We start from the raw sequence: 24,855 nt of genomic DNA on the forward strand, positions 1-24,855 counted from the left end.
AATTTGTAGTAGTTGAGGTCTTGGAGTACCTTGCCGGAAGAACCTTCCATGCACTTGACAGGGTTGCCTCCCGGCCAACCGTTCTTGCCTTGCGTGTTCATCCATTTATCGACTAACTGATTATAGAGAAGCAAAATTCTCTGAAATTTCCATTGTCCGCAAGAAGTTCCCTTTCTTTCATGCATGAGGGAATGAAAGGACAAAACCGATAAACCAGAAAAATATTACAATGACCAAATTACTAATCTCGAAACCAATAGGAAGAACCTTTGGGTGATGGGTTTTTCATATCACACTGATTCATCTACAAAATCTATTAACCCAAAATGAACATACATTAGTGGCGGTTCCAGGGTGCTGGTCCTTAGAGGCACATGCATGAAGACTTTCCGGCTGTCATAGACAATGTCAAGCCAGCTCCGGTAAAGGAGTGGCGACAGCGGCACATTGGTTGTCGTTTGATGGTGTCGAAATCTTGATGTAATTTTTATTATATTTGAGATGCTTTGTACTTCTGGTGAACTTTAATAATAGATCTGATTTTTTTGGTAGAAAAAGCTCCTAGGAGTAGGATCTTCCTCGTTCAATTATGGGGTACAATTTTGACTGGGTGGTCATGCTCCCTGAAAATAGATGGCTTGGAGCGCTCCGAGATCCATTTGCTTGGTGGCGGCTACTATTCAAGGGTGGACGGGTTGTGGGCCACAACGTTTCGCATGGTAGGTGTGTGTGGGTTTTGGTGTGTGCAAACCCGGGCAAATGGGTCGGCCAGCCTGGGTTAAAAAGGCCAGACACGACACGGCTCGGTCAGGCATGGTACTTGGGCCGTGCAGGCTGGCACGCGTGCTGACCTCCCTGGCCCAGGCACGGCCCCTCGCTAAATGGGCTAGCACGGCGGCCCATTTGGCACGCCGACATAGCTACCCTGATTAGGCACAACCGCATGTCGCTTAATAGTAAATACAATAAGGTGACATAAGCAGGCTATAAGGACTAATATATTATATATTTGCTTAGTTGGAGGAGAGAGAAGAGAAGTAAGTTGTTCAAAATTTGGCACAAATTACAAAGGTGGCCTATAAACCAGGACGAAGGTAGTAGTAGTCAGCTGCAATACAAGCCCCAAGACACTTTATGAGGGTTTATGATGGGCCAACTATTAATAAAATTTACTATTGTACATGTCGGCTATTAGGTTGACTCTAAATAATATGGCAACTCCTTACACTCTATTGTTGGATGTACGCTCTCTTACTAAAGCTATATAGTACTAAAATTAATTTCATGATGCATCTAATAATATTGATTTTATAGTGTGAATTTTAATATATTTTTGATAAATTTAGTCGAAGTAAAAAAATAACTTTGACCAAATTTTATACGCAGACAAAACACATAAAAATATTACTAACCATACTACGATCCCATAAAAAATTCGCTACAACCATGACCTAGAAAAAGGCACGTCCGCCCGTGACCATGCGCTGCAGTGTGCCTGTCGCCTTGTGCCTGCCAGGACTCAGAAGACACATCGATGCATGCAGGGTGCACGCGCGTCCTCTCGGCAAGCTTTATTCTCCAGCTGGCCGCTGGTCCAAGTCGCGTGTCGTGTGTGTATGGGTTTCCTTGTGAGCTTGTTTTCTCAATGGCTTAGCGACTCGGCGGAGCTCCAGCAGTGGAGATTGACGATTTGGGGATGTTGGGTATGCCTCGGTTCCTTGCTCTGGTTGGAGGATCCTTGCTCTACTGGAGTCACATTGTTCCGGCTCTCGGTGCTACTTCCGCGGCTGCTGCTTGGGCACTTCTTCGCCATCCACGCAATATGCACCACTGCTGTTCTGGTCATCCGTCTGCTAGGCATGCTGCTCCGCCCTGTGACCGCTGCTGTTCTGGTCATCCGTCTGCTAGGCCTGCTGCTCCGCCGTGTGTGCGGTCTGGTTTGTATTGTTTCCTCCCATATTAGATTTGTTGTTTGTTGTTGTGGGCTGGGTTCGGTACGGTGTTTCTTGAGCAATGATGTCGTTGGATTAGGCGCTGGTTCTATAGGGATGCCGCTTATGTGCATCATTTGTTGTGGAGGGCGCACCGTGGAGGAAGATGGCGCTTATGTGCTTCAGATGAAATGCATTCAACATACAGGGTGAAAGAGAGCTGCCCCAGGCCCTCACTACTGAACCACCATGCCCACTATAAGGAGATGGAGATCTTCGTCCCAGGGGTAATCGATTTAAACTTTACTAATATTAGTCTTAGTCACCTACATTACCATGATCTAGTATACTGACAGTGATTCGCCAACCATATACAGTCATTAAACTGCACGCAATTCCTGTCTTAAAAATACTTGGCCAAATAATGGCTGCATTATCTGCTTGGCCATCACTTTAAAATATGAGCTGCCACATTTCTCCTTCCCCTCACACAATGCAATAAATCTGTGTATGGCAATCTCATGCCCTGTGTTTAAATCGGTTGAGTAAAAAATGGTACCCTGATGCATGCACTTGCCAGAGAGGTGCATTCAGTACTTCCCTACTTGAGGTGATCAGGTATACTAAATTAAAATGCAATGGTCACATCACAGATTATAAATTGTTTTCTTAATTTACGCACACTCTACACCCGCTTTCCCAAATCGGCTTTACCATATCACCATATATCCAACCTTTATGCGAAACAGGCAACTTACAATTGGAGTGATAGTTCAGTAAGAAAGAACATTTGGCACAAAGGAAGATTAATTTTGAAAGGAAAAGGACTTGTAGTGAACATAGAAAAAATTGATGCTCGAGTGACTACTAATATCATCTAAAATATGCAAGATAAAATAAGAGGTCAAGCCAATCAAGTGAAAGACGTTTGAACTGGAATTAGACACATTGTACATCATCAATCATTAGGAGTTGGACCCCATAGGAGTGAAAGACGTTTGTCTCCTGGTCTGCAAGCCAAAAAAATGTAGGAAGACTATCAGCGCATATGCAGCAAGAACACCATGGTAACAGTAGTAGATGATTGAGCGCATTGTAAATAATGGGGTGACCTCACCTCAAGTAGATCACATTAGAATAGAAACAACATAGGGAGTGGCGGTGGCACTTGTCGACCTTTACGCTGAAACGGGAAGTATCTGATCTCATATCACGCAAGTGTTCCTTCATTTGTATTTTAATTAGCAATTAGAACTGGTTCACTTATAGTCAATATACAACTACAACATTTATTAGTGTTTTCCTATTTTACAGTACTCTGCAGTGTAGAGTAACCACCAACTTCATGATCGATTAGCTAAATTATCAACAGTGGTTTTGCATCCGGTGAAACTCTATCAAGTTCAGTTTAGTTTGAACGATGATGTATTGTTGAAATTTTACCATCCTGATATAAAATGCAAGGTTTAGACACTTTGTAGCACAGTTAGCAAGGCGAGTTGTATCACATGACATGCCTTTTCAAATCGTTAAAGGGTAGTACTTTATGTACGTACCTAATCAAGGTTGAACACTGTCATGCCTTCCAAAAGTTTAAAAGTTATCAGGAATGTAGTGCAATTACTAATTAGCCATGTCATGTTTTAGCATAAAAGGATTTTTTTTCATTTAGTATATAGTACAGAAACAAGTACTCTCTGGAAGCATATACATAATATAAATATAGTTGAAGGTCCAACGATAATGTCATACCTGTAGCAGTGGCATCACCTCAAGAAACAGTACAACTAATGACTGTTGCCATATTTGTTCATACTAAATAACCCTACATCGGAAAACAGAAGCAAGTGTCAGCATGATTCGTGAGAAGAGGACGCCAATACATTATGTTCATAGCACAACGGTAAATCAAAGGCAACCATGCTTTACATGGCAGAAGTTCCAAGGGAAGATAATCTAAAATGATATCTAATTGCGTGAATACATTGGACAATATCATTTCCAAATTTGGAGTTTACCATCCTAAAAACTGGAAGTCTCAGCATTCAGAAACCACGACCCTCCATTGCTACTACCATCATCTTGTCATTAACTGGTTCTGCAAATCCAATAGACGATAATCCTTCATGGCAACAAGGAGGGCCATACGTTTATGTTCTGATAGTAGCTATCGACTATCGTTGCCCCATGACCACCGCCTTAACGGTTGTCTTCCAGGCTCAGGGTTGCGAGTCCTCGTATATGTCGTCAAGAGGAGCATAGGACATATAGCCCTGCGAACGAAAGCAAATTTGTATTGTTACACAGCACTTTTCAAGGGATAAAGAGAACAATAATAAATTAAGTCGCCCGACAAAAAAAAAAATATTTCGGTCATTTCATCAAGCATTTATCAGTAATCAAACCAGCAACATAGTACCACCATAAAAAACATCAATAATTAGATTTTCTTCAGGAATCCATTCCATATAATTCAAAATTGGTCGCTCATAGTTTCAAATATTTCTAAAATTGCTTCAAGGAAAAAGAGTGTGGACTGTGGAACATAACACCGCTGGTACTCTAAACTGTATCATCAAATCTCTGAATTAACTTGAAAGATAATGTATCAAATCAGCAAAATTATCATATTAAAATTTTGTGAGTAGTCATTTTCATCAGCAAAAATGAAGTACCTCTAGAAGATCTTGCAAAATGACAATTGTTGTTCAATGCACTTGGGATTACATGGAGCCCGTTAGTATCTTATGATCAGCATCAAATATGGTCTTACTAACTCCATTTAACCTACAACAAAATACACTAATCCATAAACAACTGCAGTTAGCAGTAAACTGAACTCACATGTAGCACAGAAAGGCTGCAAACACGTACTTGGTGCTGCTGAGCGGAAGAATATTAAACTGTCACAACCTTACATATTACAAGGGAGGAGATATACCACATTACAACAGCAGCCCCGAATTGCAGCAAATATATATAGCTCAATGTGTATTATTCATTTTAACACACTATTATTACTTGATATACTGAGCTTCAACAGTAGTACATGCTTTAGAAAGCAAGCAAATTGTTGAATTGAAAGCTAAATTTGCCTAACAAACTGTAGCACAAGAAAGCGGTAAAACGAAAAAAATGAGATGACAACTTTTTAAATCGAAGAATATTTACATTAGTATTTCTTAGCCAACACAGACAATGAGAGAATAGCATAGAAACAATTAAATGAAAATAAAGTACCTTCACTATTTAGGCATACGAAATATGTAAACCTGAAAGAGCAAAGACCATGGCCTGAGAATCCTGAGCTTATTAAGATCCTGAATAGTGCCTTTGTATAAAAGGGAAACTTACTCTATCCTTCCCAGAATAGACAACCATAATGCATGAAAGTAGAAACATAATTGCTCTAGCTTTTTCCTCCAACAGTGGTGATAATCATGGTTCTCTGTCCTAGACGGAACATACTTTTTCAAGCTGAATGGCAAAGCTGCAAAATGACAACATAAATTCAGAAATATCTTGGATTACTCATGGAAAATATAACTAACACAAAACAACATCATCTATCCACCTAAAAGGAAATTACCAATGAGCGATAGCACATATTTTGAATGTTATCAAAAAGTAGGGAATGGGGAAAGGGAAAAAAGTAATAAACATATACTTTGCACATTTCTTGACATGTTCAAATACATAATTAATTGCTCGCCCACAATTCCTTCAGTTTAGTCATGTGTAAATTAAAAGCTAAACATGAGAATCAAGCTCGTCCACAGTTCTATATGGTTTGCTGGTAGACACACTGCGGGTTCATGACCGAGACCATGCAGTGAAGTAATGAATCATATAGAACTAAACCCCAGCTGTCTGTTACCCTCTTCGCTTCAACAACAGTTATGTTTTATTGAAAAAGAGGCAGCCCTCCGATTTACATTATAATAAACGAAAGCAGGTCATACTCTACTCCTAAGAAAAAACAAAGAAAGAAAAAAAATAGACAGGCTCAGCAAACTGAAGATGACAGAATGTAGTTTTTATTTATACTGCAAAGACAGGGGCAAGCTGATAATTTGTAGCCTTCCCGGTTGTTTTCTGGAAATTTCAGCTGAATAAGCTGCAATACTTGTAAGTTGTAAAGTACCTCTCGTCAAACTGAAAATGTCTGTAGGAAATGTACATCTTCGCCTAGAACTCATAGTTACTGGAATCCTCGAGCGAGGGAGAATCCTCAGCCTGAACTGTCTCGGGCTGTTTTTGCATCTCCAAGTGAAGAAAACATCAACACCAATATATAACAGAGATTCTAGGAAGGGAAACAAAACATCATCTACGTGCACATAGGTTGATCGTGTCAGTGAACCAAGAGAGGAACTTTGCAGGGTACAAATCACTCCATTGCTGTAAGAACCAATCTGGCTTGCAGCTACACTTGCACCTAAATATGAGTGGTGGTCAAGGAGAGGACAAGAGCATACCAAATGAGAAAAACGACAGGAGCACCCGATTTAGAGGGGTGTAATTAACCAACGCTTGCATAGTCACAGTTAGAGAGAGGGATGAAACAATATAAAAGCTTACCGGAAACTTATTTTGAGCCTGCTGCATCTTTCAAATGGATATTGTACCCACTTCCTCCATGGTAAGTCACATCCATCTCCACACTTCAGAATCAAAGCAGTAGTCTAAGTGGGGAAATAAAAACAAATAGATGTGATGTTGTCCGAGACAACTCCACGAGGCTCATGCTGCCACCAAACCGGGGGCCCTCAAAGCTCGCTGCCGTCGTACCTAAAACACACAAGGCGCTCCCTTTTCAATAGTGTTGCAAGATGGAAACATCATTTGCAACTCTCAAATAATTTAGATGAATGACATGGCATCGAACTAAACAATTACAGTTACTAAAAAAACATCACCAGCTACAAGCTGCATCAGGTTTAATATGCCATTAAATTAAACAGAGCTAACAAGTTCATTTCCCAACAGTTGTAGGCATGTCAGACTTTCAAAAAGAAATCTATCTATCTACCACATAAATTCATCACACAAATAATACAACAAGAGACATCTCGGATTTTACCTACAAAATTCCACTATGGCAATCATCACCACCTCATCACAGGAACAACCACCCTTCCTCCTTCCTCTCTCGCTGTCGGCTGCCAATCCAGTCTCGCAGCCCCATCCTCGTAGCTCGCAGGCCACCCCAGGCCACTCTAGTGAACATGTTTCAGTTTTCTTCTCTTATCCGCCTTCAGAAAGGATCAAAGAGAATGTAAGCAAAGCTACTCGTCTTGTTATGATTGACCGGAACTAATTATTTGAAGAATTAAATTAGATGGCTTACATACATAGATCAATCCTCCCCGTCCTTCTTGGATTTTCATCAAACACCATGTAGGCATAGAGAAACCAAATCTGCACAAACAATGATAGAAGCACTAACAGCAGTGCACTGGAAGGAGGCAACACCTACTTGAGCAGGAGGCGATGGAGCCTCGTGCAGCTTCTCCTGGTCCACCTCGACCTTCCTATGTGGCATGGCTGCCCCAGCTCCTCAATGGTCAGTTCCGGCTTTTCGGCTCCGGCGCTCATCCAGGAGAAGGGCGACCGGTTCCTCTAGACGTGTCGCCGCCACAACAGGATAGCCGACCTGTTGCTGCCCCTGCAGGGCAACGACTGGCTGCTGCCCCGCCGCCTCCACACCCCAAGACGCCTTGCATGAGAGGAGGGGAGGAAGCGTCGCTGGGGCGAGGATCTGGAGGAGGAGGAGCAGTAGCAGGCCGTGGCGGTAGCAGTGCGGGCAACAACGGTCGGAGAAGAAGGCGCGCCGCGGGTTGAGGGAGGAGCTGCAGCAGCTCAAGATGGGAGGGAAAGGGGCTGGCGGCGCCGTGGGAAAGAGGAGAGGCGCAGGGCTCGGGAGGGGATCACTCCCATTTTCCTCTTGCCTGCCTCCCGAGCTGTTGCCTCCTCGTCCACAGCGCGTGGTCGGGTGCGGAGGCAGGGGAGGAGGAGGTGATGGAGGCGGAGGTGGAAGAGACGAGGCGTCCAAGAGGATGGGGGAAGTGGTGGCGGCGACCATCACTTCTCGGGTCACTACTTATACACATACAAGCACAAGACCAAACCTATCCGTACGAAATCACTTGACATCTAGATTGGGTCGACATCACATATGTACTAGCCGGCGGCGACCATCTTGAGTTCTTATGGTTACGTGCATGCTTCATATGTTTTCCTTGGCTCAGAGCACAAGTTAACTAGCTATAGTAGTATGTTTTGTTGAACAGAATCTGAAAGCTACACACAGGTGTGTTGGGAACTCATAGATATATCTTCTTTGTGTTAGTTTTGATTAATCGGTCCAATGAAACTTTATTATGGTATGAGGTTTGGCTATATATCCGAAGTTAGAGTTCAATTAAGCTTCGCGTGGGATGATGTACAAAGGCAGGCCCGTTGACAAGGGTGTGCGAGTTGTGCGATGGCACAGGGCCCCCAAAATCGGGGGGCGCTAAACGGAGAGAAAATCGGTAAAATTGTTCCGATTCATCATCGTTGCTGGACGTGTTGCAGCTGCGTGGTTCACGATCGAACGAAAATTACCGGTCATTCGGATAAAAAAGTAGTAGGGGCCGAGTTAGCCCAGTACCCATGCCCCAGTCTGTTTAGGGCTTTGGGCCTGTTTGTAGAAATTCAGATAAAGAAACACAAGTCAGGCCTACTCACGAAACCAGGCGCTCGTGTCTCCACAATTCCCAGTGGGGATAGCAAGGTGCTGCCGGCTAATTCGACGACGAGATCGATCGCAGTCGCCTTCGGGTGTGTTTAGTAGGGTGTATGGAGGGTGCATGGAGGCAAAAGTTCCCAATCCGACCCACTTTTGCTTGTTTGGTAGGGTGTATTAGCTCACCTGGGCTATGTCCAACTCATGCAAAAAAGGGCCCTCAGCCATGCCCATCTCATGCACCCAAAGGGTGCATGGAGGCAGCCATGCTGGCCCCGACCCTTATCCCCACCCACCAGACCACGTCCAAATATATTTAAATTTTCAAAAATGTTCAGAATTTCAGAATTTTTTTATATTCTTGAAAAAAAAACATAATTTCATTTTTAAATTTTTTTGAAAATGTTCAGAATTCCAAAATTGTTTAAATTTTCAAAAAACAATTCATAATTTTAATTTTTGTTTAAATTTAAAAAAATGTTCAGAGATTCAAATTTTGTTTCAATTTTCAAAAATGTTTAGAATTCCAGATTTTGTTTAAATTTGCAAAAAATGTTTATAATTTCAAAAAAATAATTTTTCAAAAAAGTTCATATTTCAAATTTTGTTTATTTTTTTAGAAAAATAAAAATTCATTTTTTAAAATTTTCGAAAAAGTTCAGAATTTTGAAATTTATTTAAAATTTAGAAAAACTTTGGAATTTTAAATTTTCAATAAAAGGTTAGAATTTAAAAATATGATTAATTTTTTGTTCACATTTTTTCAATTTTGTTCATCATTCAAAAAAATTATTCGGAATTCAAAATTTTCAGCATGTCTACATACATACAGGTTGCCAAACAAACTCTTAGCTCAGCATGTCTCGGCACATATACCGCTGCCAAACAACAGCAAATGCATGGACTCAGTATGTCTACACTCAGCATGTATCAGAAGAGAAAAATTAGGCTAGGTTCATACATGCTACCAAACACACCTGAGTCCACCGTGCATCTGGCCGTCGCCGCCGGCTTTGCTACTACAACACCTCGTCCAATCATCCCCAAATATATCCCAAGTAAGCCGTAAATCATAAGTTTTTAATCAAATTCGATGGGTGATGAACACTGCATTAGGTCAATTTTTATATACAATCTTTCTCTGATTCTTTCTATATTTTCATGCCAAATGGAACGCAATCCCTACTAGTATAGCAGTACTACTCAGTTAGGCTTGTACTTGGTTCTAATCAAATTAATACGATCAATGTCATACACTGTCCGTAATCCATTTTTTAGTGCTAGTGCTAATTCTTCATACTTGTGTGATAGCTAGCTATACTTGCATATTTCATTTCAAGAAAGACCGAATTTGTTGATAACAATAACAGTGGGAAATGATACCTTGAAGAAAATTATTACGAAGATATAAGTGAAATCTTCATTTCAAGAAACACAAGATGGATACTCATTTTTGTAAGAAGACGAGGTCAGTTTATAGCTTTAGTAGTACCATCACTCTTTCAGCATTAGTTTCTAATATATTCTAAATAGTATATGTGATAACACTCATTTGAAATTATGCAATTATCTGAGAGTACGCTTAGCTGTATTAGGTTTTAGTTACACAGTCTTTTCTAAATTTAGGGGCCCATTTTGCATTTCGCACAGGGGCCCCGAATTCCTAGAGACGGCCCTGTACAAAGGCATAGGCATACCTATAATATGTGTAGTTTTCTATACAACGAAAATGAAATAGAAACTTAAAAATAAAAATAATGAAGTTTTCTAAGAATACTAATAAAGTAGTTTCATTGTTAATAGCCTCTAAGAAAAAGGAAAGTAGAAATTTGAAAAGAAAATTTGCACACAACACTTTTTTATATATAATATGCAAAAATAAGCATATAATAGTTCAATTTTCGTACAAAAGTTGTCCCTTATAATAATGATTGATTTAGTGGAATTGATATAGGGGGTCTGCCCCTACTTTGTTGCCCGTCTCAACTTTTTTCTTGGGTCCGCCCCTGCATAATGGACAATTTGCAATGCCGCCACGATCCCCAAGATGAGCACGAGAGCCCATATCCCGGGCTTGGTGGCCGGGCAGCTATGCGGCGCCTTCGCCGGCCCTAGCTCCGCCCAGATCTCCACCTTGGGCATGGGCTGCGGGCAGGAGGAGAAGCAACAACGTTGTTGCGAGTGGGAGGAAGCGAAGAGAGCGCGCCATCGAGTTGGAGTCGAAAGCAAGAGTGGGCTTTGGGCTTCGTTGGCTGTCTGTGCAAGTTGAAGACAAGTTGTAAGCGAGGTCGAGTGCTTATAAATAGGCACAACCACGCGCTCAAGTGCCACTACAGTCTTTTCTCAACAAAAAAAAAGACTGCCACTAAAGGAGACAAAAATAAAGTTAGTTATTTCTTTCATCTACGGAAGAGGACCAAACTGATTAAGGCACCAACTAGTCATCAACCCGTGCGGGCTGTATACACCGATTGATGCAGAGGCCGGGGGTTTTAACCTCCTTTTCCAGAAAAGAAGTAAACGTGGAAACACATAGTTGGAACTTTAGAGCAATATATTTAGTATATGTTCAAACTTATAAGAACTCAATACATCAGCCCTTAGTTTTTAATGATAAATGGAATGCATTTTAATGTTCCAAAAATATTTTTTTTTGGTGGGTGAATGTTTCAAAAATATTACTCCCTCCATTCACAAATATAAGATGTTCTAGCTTTTTTTCAAGTCAGAGACTTTTTGGTGTGTTTGCTCACTTATTTCAGTGTGTATGTAGTTCATATTGAAATATTCAAAATGTCTTATATTTGCGAACAAAGGGAGCAGAAGATAATTATAAACCACAATTGGGGCACGATGCACAACGGAAGTAATACCCTCCACGTTATATCTACAACAAATGAAGGGGTATATTATCCCTAAAAAAAATGGAGTATATTTAACAGAAACGACATACCACAAAAGGAGTGATGGTTAAGTGGCTTGAATGCAAATGAAGAAGTCGCCAACAAAATCCGTCCCTCAATTTAAAAATCGTATTCTCCTAAAAGAAATTAAAATTATATCATTCATTTTTTTTCTGACGTGGAAGTTAAGTGAGGTTGTGTCCTACAACCACTCTTTTTTTGCGGGGTGTCCTACAAACACTCAGTCTGCATTCTTATAGAGAAAACATGCACCACCTCGACCTATTGAATACTCCCCTCAGAAGCACACGTGATTTCTTTGTCTATACACACAATATATTTTTACATGGATTAGCCAGAAAAAAATGGAATATCAACAATAATGGCATACGTGCGTACATAGGTGGAGACTTGATTTGTACCTGCAAGAGCAGCAACTAATTTGGATATGTAACAAACATAATCTGAAGTGTGAAACAAACCTAGGATATGTAGGTATCTATATAGTTACAGCTGCACGGAAATTTCATACTTCTTTTTAATATATAAAAATGTCACTAATCTAGAGCCTTGTTGATGTACAAAATTGAAATCCTGTAAATCATATCTTGTACTCCCTTCGTTCCTAAATATTTATCTTTTTAGAGGTTTCAAATGATGACTACATACGGAGCAAAATGAATGAATCTACACTCTAAAATATGCCTATATACATCTGTATGTGGTGACCATTTAAAATCTCTAAAAAGACAAATATTTAGGAACGGAGGGAGTAGAACTCAAGTACTCTATGCAGGCTTAATTAGTTTAGATGGCAACTGCTCTAAATTCTGATTACCAGAAATGACTATACACTCTATCGACATTGATCAAAGAAATCTAGGAAGATGGTATATGCTACATGTAAAATATTCAGAACCTAGGCATCATTTTTTCGATAAAGAGTACTTTTTACTGACTCATAGTGTAGCATGATACAATCATAATGAGTACACACCCGATCTTTGTATAACTATGATGCACACAACCAACACAACACACATATGATCACGCAGGCAAAGCAAAGTCATATAAGACCGAAGCGATCAGGGGCGGATCCACTAAGGGGTATGGGTGTACAGATGTACACCCAAATATTTTTTGCAACAAAAACTGTATATATGTGTCTAATGCATATGTAACAGAAATACTACCCTATAGTTCAGGAGCAGCCCACTAGCCCGACAGAAGTTCAGGAGCAGCCCACTTTTGTCCACGCATTTCTCAACGTCAGGGAGGGTAGCGTTCTAGTGTAGCAATTTACAAACTTCTCAAATTGGTTCTAATCCTGTAAACCTTATCACTGGCATAATACTAGCGGCGTAGGCCCGCAACGCCACTAACTATGTTTTACGAACACCACTAGCAGGCATTTCTGCACTAGTGAAACCAAATCCTTAATTGTTTCATAACACCTATTTTCCTTCTCTATGCGATAAATGGGTCATTTCAGCAACGCACGGGTCATGGTGCAATAACAATGACCGTCTTATTTTTTTTCTTTGTTCTTTTATTATTTTTATTTCTATATTCCCATTCTCTTTTAATCATCTGAAATTTTGTTTCTCATCCTTTATATATTATGTTTAGTTTTCTTGTTATTATTTTCCTAGGTAAATAATGAGTATTTGCATGAGATACATGAGTACTTCTTTTTGAACATGTGCCAAAACATGAACATCTCTTTAAGATACATGAACATTTCCTTCACATGTAAGAATCCTTCCGAAATACTCTTATAGATGTGCATGGACATTTATATTACATACGAGAGCATTTATGAAAATACATGTACATTTTCCCATAAATGAAAAGATTTATTTTGATACATGTGGACATTTCTTTTCGCATACAGGAACATTTTTAAAAGCTGGTAGACCCTTTAATAAGTAGACGAAAATTTCTTTTCGTGGAAATGGAAATATTTTAGAGTGCCTTGAAATTTTAATTATTTATTTAAAATATTTTATGAGCATTTCATATTTATCTCATTTCCTACTTTTAGATTATTCTATGTTTTGCCAAAAAAAGGTTAGAAGGCCGAAAATAGCGCGCGTCGGCCCGCGGCCATTCCGGGTGTGGGAAGCCCATGTGAGCGAGGCGCCGCTGCAGAAAGCTCACAGTAGGCCCTCCCCCCGCTCGCCAGACTAGCTAGGGTTTACACTCTGCTCTCCTCTCCTCCGCCATCTCCGAGCGAGGTCTCCCGGCGGCGGGTACTGTCTCCCGGCCGGTCGTGCTCAAGGAAGGTAACGCCGTTTTTCGCTTCTCCTCTCTCCTCTCCTCCTGAGAGACCCCTCCCTCTTCGTTCGTTGGTTCCCCTATTCGATTCGACATGTAGACGTATTTTTTTGATTCGCTTTCTTGATTGATAGGGGAAACCAAACCGGTAGTATCACCCTCACCCTTAAAGTTAGTTAATGTTGTAAACCAAACCTAGTAGAAAGTATGTTTTTTGCCTAGGGTTGCAGAAAATACTAGTAGTATTTCTAGTTGAACAAATTGGCCCTGTGAACTCAACTCATCAGCTGTGGCAAAATGTTTGATTTCCTTACTTTCTTTGTTGCCCAACCAAGAGCCACAAGTACCAACAATTATACGTATATAAGCTCTGATTTTCATGTTCAGATCCAGCGATTAGTAGTGATTCTGCTTGCAGAAATGTTTGCGTCAATCCTAGCTCGTTTCTTTGTATTCTCTTAGCTAGTTCATTATTCAGGCTCTGCTTGCTACTTAATTAGTTAATTATGGTGGTAGATAGTTTAATTTAATTATGTGCCCTGGACCACAGTTTTTTCTTTCTAACAATCTAGAGACAGACAAGGTGCTAGCTACTTCAATAAATCTCCATGCTTGTGAAGGAAACACAAGTTTTGGATGGATACAGAAAAATGCTCAAAGTTCATCAGTAGTATATTCTTCGTAATATATATCTCCATCTGTCTTCACATTCATGCAATATATCGTAAGTTTGAGTCCAGCTCTTTTGGTTGTTTTCTGAACCTTGATATATATTACCTGATTGCTACAGCTGAATTGAATTTGTTCGATGGAGGACCTACGACAGAGATTCTCAAGAGGATCACCACGACAAGTGATCTGAATTCTCTTTCCCTTGTGTCAAAGCAGCTATATAAGGTAGAGGGGAATCAGAGGGGTGCTATCCGTGTTGGTTCCCATCTTTGCACTGCTACAGAAGCACTGACATCATTGTGCGCCCGCTTCCCAAATCTGCGGAAAGTGGAAATCGATTACTCTGGTTGGATACCTGGACATGGAAAGCAGTTGGACAACAAAGGCCTTTCTGTGTTTTCATCTCACTGTTCCTCACTGATTGACCTAACCTTAAGCTTCTGCTCATGCATCGATGACTCTGGGCTTGCTTGTTTAGCTTATTGCAAGACACTGGTGTCTCTCAGGCTCAACTCCGCACCAAAAATAACGTCAGTTGGGCTTTTCTCGGTTGCAGTTGGTTGCGGAAGTCTATCTGCTCTCCACCTTATTGATTGCGAGAAAATCAACACTGTAGAGTGGCTGGAATACCTTGGTAGGGATGGATCGTTGGAAGAGCTTGTAGTGAAGAATTGCCAAGGAATCAATCATCATGACTTCCTAAAGTTTGGTTCCGGATGGATGAAGCTCCAGAAGTTTGAGTTTGAGAGTAAAAGAGAAAGATGTGATCGTCTTCCAGGTGATGTGGTCTATGACTCCTCGTACCATGCTCACAGTACGGATAGATATGGTTTCTGCTGTGAGAGTTTGAAGGATTTAAGGTTGGCTCATATTAAAACTTGGCCAGAAGTAGGTCTTCGTCTTGCCTTGAGTATGTTCATGCCCTAAATGACAATGACATTATTGCATTATCTCGGAGCTGCAGCAACCTTAAAAGCATCTCACTTTGGCTCAACCTGCAGCGCTACTCTAGTGATGTCAGCTATTGTGAGACGAGGACGTCATTTACTGATAACAGACTTTACGCTCTAGCCCGAAACTGTCGTATGCTTCAGATGGTAGACCTCAGCTTTATAGGATGTTCCCGTGACTGGCCATCAGAAATAGGATTCACACAAGAGGGTTTTCTGGTGCTCATTCAGTCCTGCCCGATTCGTGTTCTCGTGCTAAACACCACCAACTTCTTTGATGACGAGGGGATGAAGGCCCTCTCATCCTCACCACATCTGGAGACACTCGAGCTTATATTGTGTCATGCAGTAACTGATGCTGGGATGTGCTTCATTGTGCACACCCCATGCTTGAGTAATCTCACACTTCGGTTGTGTCATAACGTTACTGATGTGGGAGTGGCTGAACTGGGACGTGCACATAAGTTAGAGTCTTTGGTTGTTGAGTATTGTGGTGAGGTATCTCTGCAAGCTGTGCAGGGTGTTGCCAAGTCAGTTCACTACAGTGACTATTCAGATTTCTTTATGAAGAAAATTGGTCTTGGCGCCTATTGATGAAGTGGTCTCCAAAATTTCCAGTATGAATTTGCTGCTAAATCCATTAAGTTGTTCAGTGTGGATCATCCGACCCAGATTCACCTCTCTGAACTTTTTGTTGCCCTCTACCTTTACGGCAATGATTTTCCTTTATGACAGTCTATAATGATGAATTCCAGATGACAACTAATTAATGAAACTTTAATAGTAGGCACCACTTGTGTATTATTATCAACCGTAATTCTGGTTGCTTAATTTCTACCCTCTGTAGCGAAACCGGCATAAGTAGGCCACAAGATTCCCTGTTTCTGCTGTGGAGGCACCATATGACCTTTTGGTGTTATTTATATTATTTAAGCAAATGTCATAAACCCTTTTCTCATTGCGTAAGTGATTTAGAAGACATATATCTGCCTGCTATGTTCATGTGCCAATTTTAGTATGGATGAATGTAGTAATAAGTCAAGTTTTGATGCTTGTTTTGTTGATATTGACTCCATTGGAGGGTGTCTTTGATTGCTTCTCAAAAGAATAGTGCTAGTTACTACTCCCTCTGTAAACTAATGTAAGACGTTTTTGAAGTTCAAATTGAACTGCAAAAACGTCTTGTATTAGTGTACAGAGGTAGTAGCATAATTGTGGATGTTTAGATTCCAAAATGACCTGAAGTTGAGGAACAACTGAAACTTGAGTGACTACTGAAAGCATATAACATATCCATCACATCATGTCTTTGCTCTGGACATCCAACACTCAAAAACATTTCTTAACTTTTTTAGGGGGTCGCATCTCTTTTTACCTATCAAGAGTATATATGTTGACAACTCGTTGCATCAGTTCAGCTAGTAGGAACAGCATTTGCCTTGTATTTGTAGCTCATCAAGATGCCAACTTTGCTTTGCTGGCTATTTAATTTGTGTTTTTATACTTGAGCTAAAATGAAACATGCGCCTTTCCCTTGCTAAAAAAGGAAGACTAGTTTATTTATTTACATTAGCAATCTGGCAGATGTACAGGAGGTTGCAATTTTTCTTCAGCTTGTGTGGGGTGTGGCCAAGATGCTGCTTGCTTCTAGATGCCTTGAATTTCACAAGATGCAGCCAAACACACAAATTACATTGTTACAAAAGCCCATGAGCTACAGAGTTTGCATCACTGTCTAGGAAAAAATTCAAGGAGTAAATTAATCTGTCATTTTTTCCACAGGAGAAAACAGGAATAGATGGCGACACTGAAGAAGAAAATTTTGGTGTGTCAGATGTTACACGGCAACCAACACATAGTCGGGCTGGTAGACGTACAAAAAGCGCCAGTAACCCACTTGAGTTTGTATTTTCTTCACTTTGTGTGGTCAAGATGCTGCTTGGCTGCACAGGCTTTGAGTTCAAGAAGTTGCAGCCATGGCCTCACATTCGGACACACGACTTCCAACAAGACTTACGGTCCAGCATTTGTGTTAAACAGAATTCAACACTGAAACCTTTATTTCTACCACAGCCGGTGGATAGAATTCAAGCATGGAATTTTCCCGCGATTTGTAGTTGCATTGCATTGCACCACCTGTCATGAGTCCTTATCTATACTTGGTCTATGTACAAGCTGAGAAGAGAAAAGGGAAACCTTTTAGAGAATAGCTTAAGACATATATAATGAAGCAGTTTTACATGATCAAATAAACAAGGAAGGATACCATCAAAGAAAAACTCTACTGCATTGTTAACTCAAGTCGTTCAGTGCATGAGTTGTTGATGGAGGAGAATTGGGAAATATATGAGCAGGTGTACGCCGTGGGTATTGCTTTCTAGGAATAAGTCCTGTGTCATTTTTCCATAGGAATGAGGAGAGAAAATAGAGGAAGAGATGGCAGACACTGAACAAGGAAAACCGGCGCCCAGCAGCAGTTGCCAAAGGGATGTGCCAGCGTCCCAACAAAGAGCTTGGAACTTCCAGCAGGCAGAGATGGCAACACTGAAGGATAGTCATCCAGTAGCAGCTTAAGACACTGAAACTTTTGTTTTACCATCGGTAGAATTCCACGTTTAATCGTTGCATTGCACCACAAGTCATGGTTCCGAAAAGCCAATAAGGGAAACATTAGTACTGTAGAGAACAGCTAAAGACAAGCTGCTTCAATTTCTTTAGCGGAATTGCCATACAAGTTACATGACCAAATAAACAAGAAATACTGATGGTGAAGGACTCGAATCATGCAGATACATGTCTTGCACGAATCTTGGAGCAACCGACAGTCTTCTTCACCACAAGCCTCATTCGCAGGGACCTTGATTTTAAGAGTACGTTCAGACGATGTTGAGGACTGAGGCACTGCTGCTCCCAGCCGAAGCACCCGGACGAAGGACAAGATTGCTGCAGTGCCGGGAATGCAGCTCCCGTGCAGACAATGTTGAGCATGTCAAAAAGAAAAGCCATAGTAATAGTTGAGTTCTTCTGATTATTCTCTGAAGTAAGGAAGCAATAGTAATACACCCTTTAGATTACTCATAGATTACAAAAGGGCATACCTGGGAGTATTGGCGTGTCGGATGCTACACTGCAATCAACACATATGCCGGCAGGCAAACATACAGAAAGCGCCAGTAACCCACTCGAGCTTGGATTTTTGCTTCAATTTGTGTGGTCAAGATGCTGCTTGGCTGTACAGGCTTTGAATTCCACAAGTTGTAGCAACTGCCTCATATTCCGTCGGACACATGACTTCCAACAAGACTTGGTGTCTAGGATTTGTATTAACCAAAATCCAACACAAGCCTTTATTTTTACCGCCGCCGGTGGATAGACTTCCAGCACGGAATTTTTCCACAATTTATAGTTGTGTCCCGACTCCTTGTGCTAAATCTTTTGTTCTACGTACCAGCTGAAAAGCGAAAAGGAAAACATTGGTACTGTGGAGAATAGCTTAAGACAGGTTGCTTCCATTCTTTATGGAATTGCCATAACTGAAGTAGTTACAAGTTACACGATCAAATGAGCAAGAAGTACTGTCAAACCTATCACAGGCCATACCATCTGATAAAAACTCTATTGCAATGTTAACTCGAGTGTATAAGGTGCATAAGGTGTAGATGAAGGGGATCTGGAATATTTTCAGGAATTCTATCCCTGCCGTCAGTTTCTTGGAATAATTACTGTGTCATTTTTTCCGCAGGCATGAGAAAAGAAATAGAGGAATGATCCAAGAAGCAAGCACTTCTATTCTATATTGTCATAAGAACTTTAGGTTTCTTTGATTTTTGCAGAAACAGAAGCAGATTTAATTTAGACAAACTGATTGTCATGCACGGACCTGAAGAGCATACAAGATAAACCTTTATTCACGTGCCAAGAGGTGCATGTCGAATCAAATTTTAGGTGCATAGTATGTTACATATGGATTTGCAAACCTGAATCTTGAGTTCTTTGGCTTGTTGTCGTTTTTATAATTGAATGTATTAGCATATCTCAAAAATTTCATTTATATCATTAAACAGAATAAGCAGTGTCACACAGACCCTCTTGTAAGTAGGTTATCTTCAATAGCGATGATTTAATAGATCTAAGCAGAGTCATTGGTTCTGAAAATTTATCACACGTTACTAGTGCGTTTTTTTTGTTTCAACAGACAGCCGTGTGCCTCTTCCTGGGACGCTGCTCTGTGTGCCTCTTCCAGGGACACTGCTCCGTGTGCCCCTTCCCGGGAAGCTGCTCCTTGTGGTGCCTCTGCCCTGTACGACGCTCTCCGGCTGCTGCTTCGACCCAAGTTCCGACACCATGTAGCTCGTCAAGGTATCATTTCCTCTCTGCTCTATCTCTCTCACTCTTGCATGTTCTGCATGTCCCTCTCATCAATTACCTGGAGATGTTTCTTAATACACCAATTTGTGTGTCTAGTATAAGATTTGAAAAGATGAGATGAGCTCTTGTCTGATTATCCGCACAATTTTTTCTTCTGCTCTGTCTAGTATATTCCTGATTATGTATTCATGCCCGACCCTAACTCTAGCAGCAGCACTAACGGTACGCCATGCCCAATCATGTCCCATGTCTAGCGCTAGCAATTGCATAGCTTCCAGTGCAAGACTGCAATTTTTTTGTGGTTGTTATACGTAATACAAATTTGCTTTTCCTAAAACCACATGGTACTAGTTGTATACCACACAAGGGAAAGAATTTCAGTATTAGAATTTTTTATGTTTGAAACAATATTGCTTTCCTCTGTTTAGTTCAATGTTTTATTTCTATCTATGCGACTGAATATTTGACATTGGTTAATATGTCTTGGGTTAGCATTTTGAACTACTTCCTTTTGCAGTTGGTGCTAGGTGCAGAACCCAAATTTTTATTCACAAATTTGTACCTTCCTAAGCTCGTTTGTGCTACTACATGCCTGTTTAAGCTATCCATTTCTTTTTCTCCGCTTTACTTGTCTTTTTGCAGCTTTGAAACTTTAAAGTCTGCCATGAGTTTGAGTTGGGTTCAGAATTGCTTCCAGTAGGTTTGCATGTAGGATTTTATTTTTGGCTCGGATGAAATTCCAGGGTTCGATGGTCTGTGTGGAGCTGATGATGCAAACACGAACATCCATCAAAAGCTTGTTGCTGTCAGCAACAAGAGTATGTATACGCCATATAACTCTTGGTTATTCCTGCCATGGCTACTTAGGTGGCTTTGCTGGACTCACTTGGCTTGGTAAATAATACTCTAGTGGTTGTATGTTACCTAGTTACTAAACCAGTGAATTTTCCTCTGGCTTTGTTCTAGAAAGATAAACAAGCCTCTGCTCTTGCCAAGTTAATTACCCGGCATCTTTTCATGTTACATTTGGCTTGGTAAATTCTGTGGAACACCGTGGACAGGGAAAAATTAGGCTGTTCTTGTTTTGTTGCTTATAATCTTCATGTGATTTTCTTTCTTTCTTTTTCCCACTTGATTGCAGATTTTGGGCAGCTGGAGCCATGCTCCATGGACGAGGAGGATGACCGGGACCCCAAGCCCAAGCCAACGAGCACGACGAGGTAATCGTCGAGTCCGGGGACCTTGACCTCGACTCCCCACATAAGGTCTTGGCTCTGCTCTTCTCGACTATGAAGTTCTTCCTCCAATTTTTGTTTATATTTTTTTAGTGGATATACAATATAATTCTTGTGTTATGAAGTTCATTTCTGAACCAAAGTACTATGAGCTAAAATACGGTATCTATGCTCATATATGATTGTATTTCTTTTCTGGTTATGAAACCAAACTAGCATAGTGAGGTCCATTTTGTCTTTGTCTGGTCCACCCAAACTGAAACAAAAATCCATTTACCGAATGTAATCTAGGTGGCTGGTGCTTTATTTCTTGCTTGTTCATTAGCTATTGTGTTGATAACTTTTGTTGTTTTCCAAAGTCGAAATTGCCAGCAGAATTAATGTTGCTTGGCATAGTAGTCCGCCCCTTGTGGCATCTAATTAATGGAGAAATTTTGGACTTTGATTTCCGGTCCTAGTTGGCTGTATTGACCCGTCTGGTATTGCTGTGAATTTGCATATATGGCTGTCACTTGTAAATTCTCTCTAGATTGATCAATAGAGTAAAACAAGAACTCACTATTTACCTGTCTGGTGTCTTACGCATTTCCTATCTAAAGTCCAGGATTTGTCATGTGTTAAACTTTGCTTGACTTGTTGCATGTGTTGCGCTTCAGATGCAAATGCACGGCAGCGAGAGATTGATGATGTCGACGTCGTTACCCCCAAAAGTTGCAAGGTGTCGAAGTGCTGAGAGGTGGAAGCATTATTGTGTAAAAAGGCAAGATGAGGCGGACTTGTGTTTTTCTTTGTTGGCTGGTAGCTGTGGACGTGTACTAAATGAAATGGCTGGTGATAGTTGTTCTTGTACACAAGATAAAATGGCTTTGGTTTCTTGGTTTCATGGCTTTGTTGGATGGTAGCTGTGGAAGTGAGCTCAAGTGTTGAATATTGATGTCTGTCATCTTGTTCATGTTGTTCCCAGTCACTACTTAAAGCAATAAACTCCTGAGGGATTGAAACTTGCCACTGCAAATTTATCAAATGTGCCTTCAAGTTGTTCAATCAGGATGAGCAACATTTCAAACTGAATGTGCATAATGTTTTGTCGCTCATGAATTTCAGAATCAACATGCATGTAGCTGGTGTCTACTTGTATGCACCACTAGAATCAGTCTAGATCAGTGTCAGTTGTGAGGAGATGTAATCTAGGTTTATCTACAGGCCCCATTTGTATCTAAAATGACGTGCCTCGACATACATTGGATTGACCATGATTTGTAAACAGAAACTCATGTTTCATAGTTACTGATAATTGTAGTGCGCAATGCTTGTATTTGATTGGAAATGAATATAGGCTCTAGTGCCTTTCTTTTTTATTACAATTTGAAGGAAAATGAAATGACAGAGCAGCAACGAGAGAGATCAAACAAGATGACAAGTGAGTGGCATGAGAATGTTGGTCTGAATATTCCAAAAATGTGGACTTAGGACCCTTTGAATGTTTACATTTTGGTTGGACATGACATGGCAGCCATATGCATGCACTTGGAGGCTCTCAACTACACGAGATGTGTTTGAGGTGCTACAGTTTAGTTAGACCGGCTCTTTTCTGGTTTCTTAGATCTTTTCTTTTTGAGGATCAGGTTTCTTAGATCTGTAATGTCTGTTTTAGTACTGTCCTCTAAATGTTTTAGTATTGCCCTCTAAATCGACATATTTTACTAGTTCTGTTTCTTGATAATTATCATTTGGAACAAAGCTTCATTTTCAAATACAAAGCTTTCCCTCCATCCATTCATCTGTCACGTGCCAGCTTACTCATCCGCATGCATGGGTCCTCTAGCCGCGTAATAATTGCCTTTCCTGAAAACGCAACAGAGCGGATCGTCATCATCGTATCATTAAGTGCCCTAGGGATGCCCACAGGACATCCAATCTTGCGCCACCTCACCGATCAGCAGCACCGCGGCCTCCTTGTTCTTATCTCCACCATGCTTTCTTCTAAGACCATCTCTATATATACCAGAAAGGGTCATCCATCCGCGTACGACTTAAGACTTGGGCGACGGCGAGAAGATGAGAGGAGGCGAGGGATGGCGGACCCATGGAGCATGATGGTCTCCCTTGGCCGGTAGTGAGGTGCAAACGAAGCGCTGGCGCAGCAGCAGCGCCATTGTAGGCCGACGCCGGTTCTCTCGTCGCCGGCGTGGCCGCGTGGTAAGGAAGGAACGAGGCAAAAAGATGTGCCCCCAAGGGGTATTGTAGTTGACTGGAAAAGGAAAAAGGAAAGATTAATTCATGAGGATGGATGCGCGAGAAAGTGAGTCGCCGGAATCGATGCTCAATCCGGTGGCACGGCACTGACCGGATGAGAAGGAGAACGAAAAGGGAAGATCCCGGCCGTGCGGGGGAGGCGAGGGGAGGCGCGAGGCCGCCGTGGAGGAGGAGGAACTGCACGAGACTCGGGAATATCGTCGTCGCCGCACAATGGACCTCACCATGTCCATGAAGCGGGATCTGCAGATCCAGGCAAACCCCGTCCCATTACCAGATACTCTATCGCTACTTCATTCCTCTTGTGTTGTTGTGCATCATACTCCCTCCGTTTCTTTTTAGTCTGCATATAAGATTTGGTCAAAATCAAACTTTGTCAACTTTGACTAAGTTTATACAAAAAAATATCAAGATTCACAATATGAAATCAATATTGTTAGATGCATCATGAAATTAATTTTCATACCATATAGTTTTAGTATCGTAGATGTTGATATTTTTTCAAACAAAGTTGGTCAAAGTTTACAAAGTTTGACTTTAACCAAATCTTATATGCAGATTAAAAAGAAACGAAGAGAGTATAAATAAGTTACATAAGGTAAACAAGCAGTAGAATCTCTTTTTTTAATGGATTGCTTTCTTCTAGTGTCTGCATAATTAACTCATGGTCATGCATGATGCAGTAGTTGCAAGTATACCAATTGGCAATTGCTCGATCAGTGGCTAAAACGGCAAGGCCATCCTCTGAACAAGGCACCAAAATAATGCGATATTCACGGCCATTCCTTGCAGAGGTACAACATAAAATTCAGAAACTGGAATACCTGTACTGCTAGATAAACCGACCAGTGTAGCAGGCGTTTCTACTTTCTAGCCTATCTAGCAGACTAGCGCCCCTTATAATTTTTTTTACTTCACTAACATAAATGCCCGTGCGTTGCAACCGAAGGCATTGTTACTTGTTGTGCCTTCACCTATTTTACTATGCTCTTTTTTAGGAAAAAATATGTCCAGTTTGATTGATGAGCACGTTAAATATAGTCATAGTCACTTTTTCTTAAGCTAGCCATAGTCGGGGTAACTTAGGTAGTAACTTAACACATTTCAAGACAATTTAACTTATATGGCAAGTATTTAATAAGGAAAGAGGTGCATGTGGTAAGATAAGGCTGGTTGTAATGGGGAGTATCATATACTAGTATCATGATACTACCTCCGTAATGCATAGTATCATAAGTTAGTATCTTAGGTAACTTTATTAATTGCCATGCATGACACAAAGTAGTACACCATTTAATATAGTACAGTATCATGATATGATACCACACCCACTCTTTTTCTCATTTAATTGTGTGTTATATCATCCAAAAAGTCTAGTTGGCATGCATGATACCGCTTATGATACTCCTATTACGACCAGCCTAATATGTTACTGTAACATAGCGTTTTCAGAGGCAAAATGAGTCTATGAGCTAATAAATGAAGCAATCTATCACTACTAGGGAAAAGCTTATAGGCAGACGCTTACTAGTA

The 24,855-nt window shown here is 40.8% G+C and overlaps 1 long non-coding RNA gene and 1 pseudogene across 6 annotated transcripts; one reads left to right on the top strand and one right to left on the bottom strand.

The window, feature by feature from the left end:
- Positions 1-2,626: 2,626 nt before the first annotated feature.
- LOC125544904 lies at positions 2,627-8,010 on the bottom strand. 6 transcript variants are annotated; one of them, XR_007299831.1, is made up of 9 exons: positions 7,411-8,010; positions 7,286-7,352; positions 5,286-5,421; positions 4,806-5,203; positions 4,607-4,718; positions 3,950-4,204; positions 3,684-3,756; positions 3,049-3,155; positions 2,627-2,941 (listed from the first exon to the last, which is right to left on the bottom strand). It is a non-coding gene; the product is annotated as an uncharacterized LOC125544904 (long non-coding RNA). The 6 variants fall into 6 exon arrangements; XR_007299821.1 differs by lacking the exons at positions 7,286-7,352; positions 7,411-8,010 and adding exons at positions 6,112-6,369; positions 6,513-6,722; positions 7,015-7,082 and having other exon boundaries at positions 4,607-5,203; XR_007299819.1 differs by lacking the exons at positions 7,286-7,352; positions 7,411-8,010 and adding exons at positions 6,076-6,369; positions 6,513-6,722; positions 7,015-7,082 and having other exon boundaries at positions 4,607-5,203.
- Positions 8,011-10,708: 2,698 nt separating this feature from the next.
- Positions 10,709-18,819, top strand: LOC125532660 (annotated as a pseudogene).
- The last annotated feature ends 6,036 nt before the right edge of the window (positions 18,820-24,855 follow it).

This window comes from Triticum urartu, chromosome 1 (genome assembly GCF_003073215.2).
Source record: "Triticum urartu cultivar G1812 chromosome 1, Tu2.1, whole genome shotgun sequence".
NCBI classification, from domain to species: domain Eukaryota; kingdom Viridiplantae; phylum Streptophyta; class Magnoliopsida; order Poales; family Poaceae; genus Triticum; species Triticum urartu.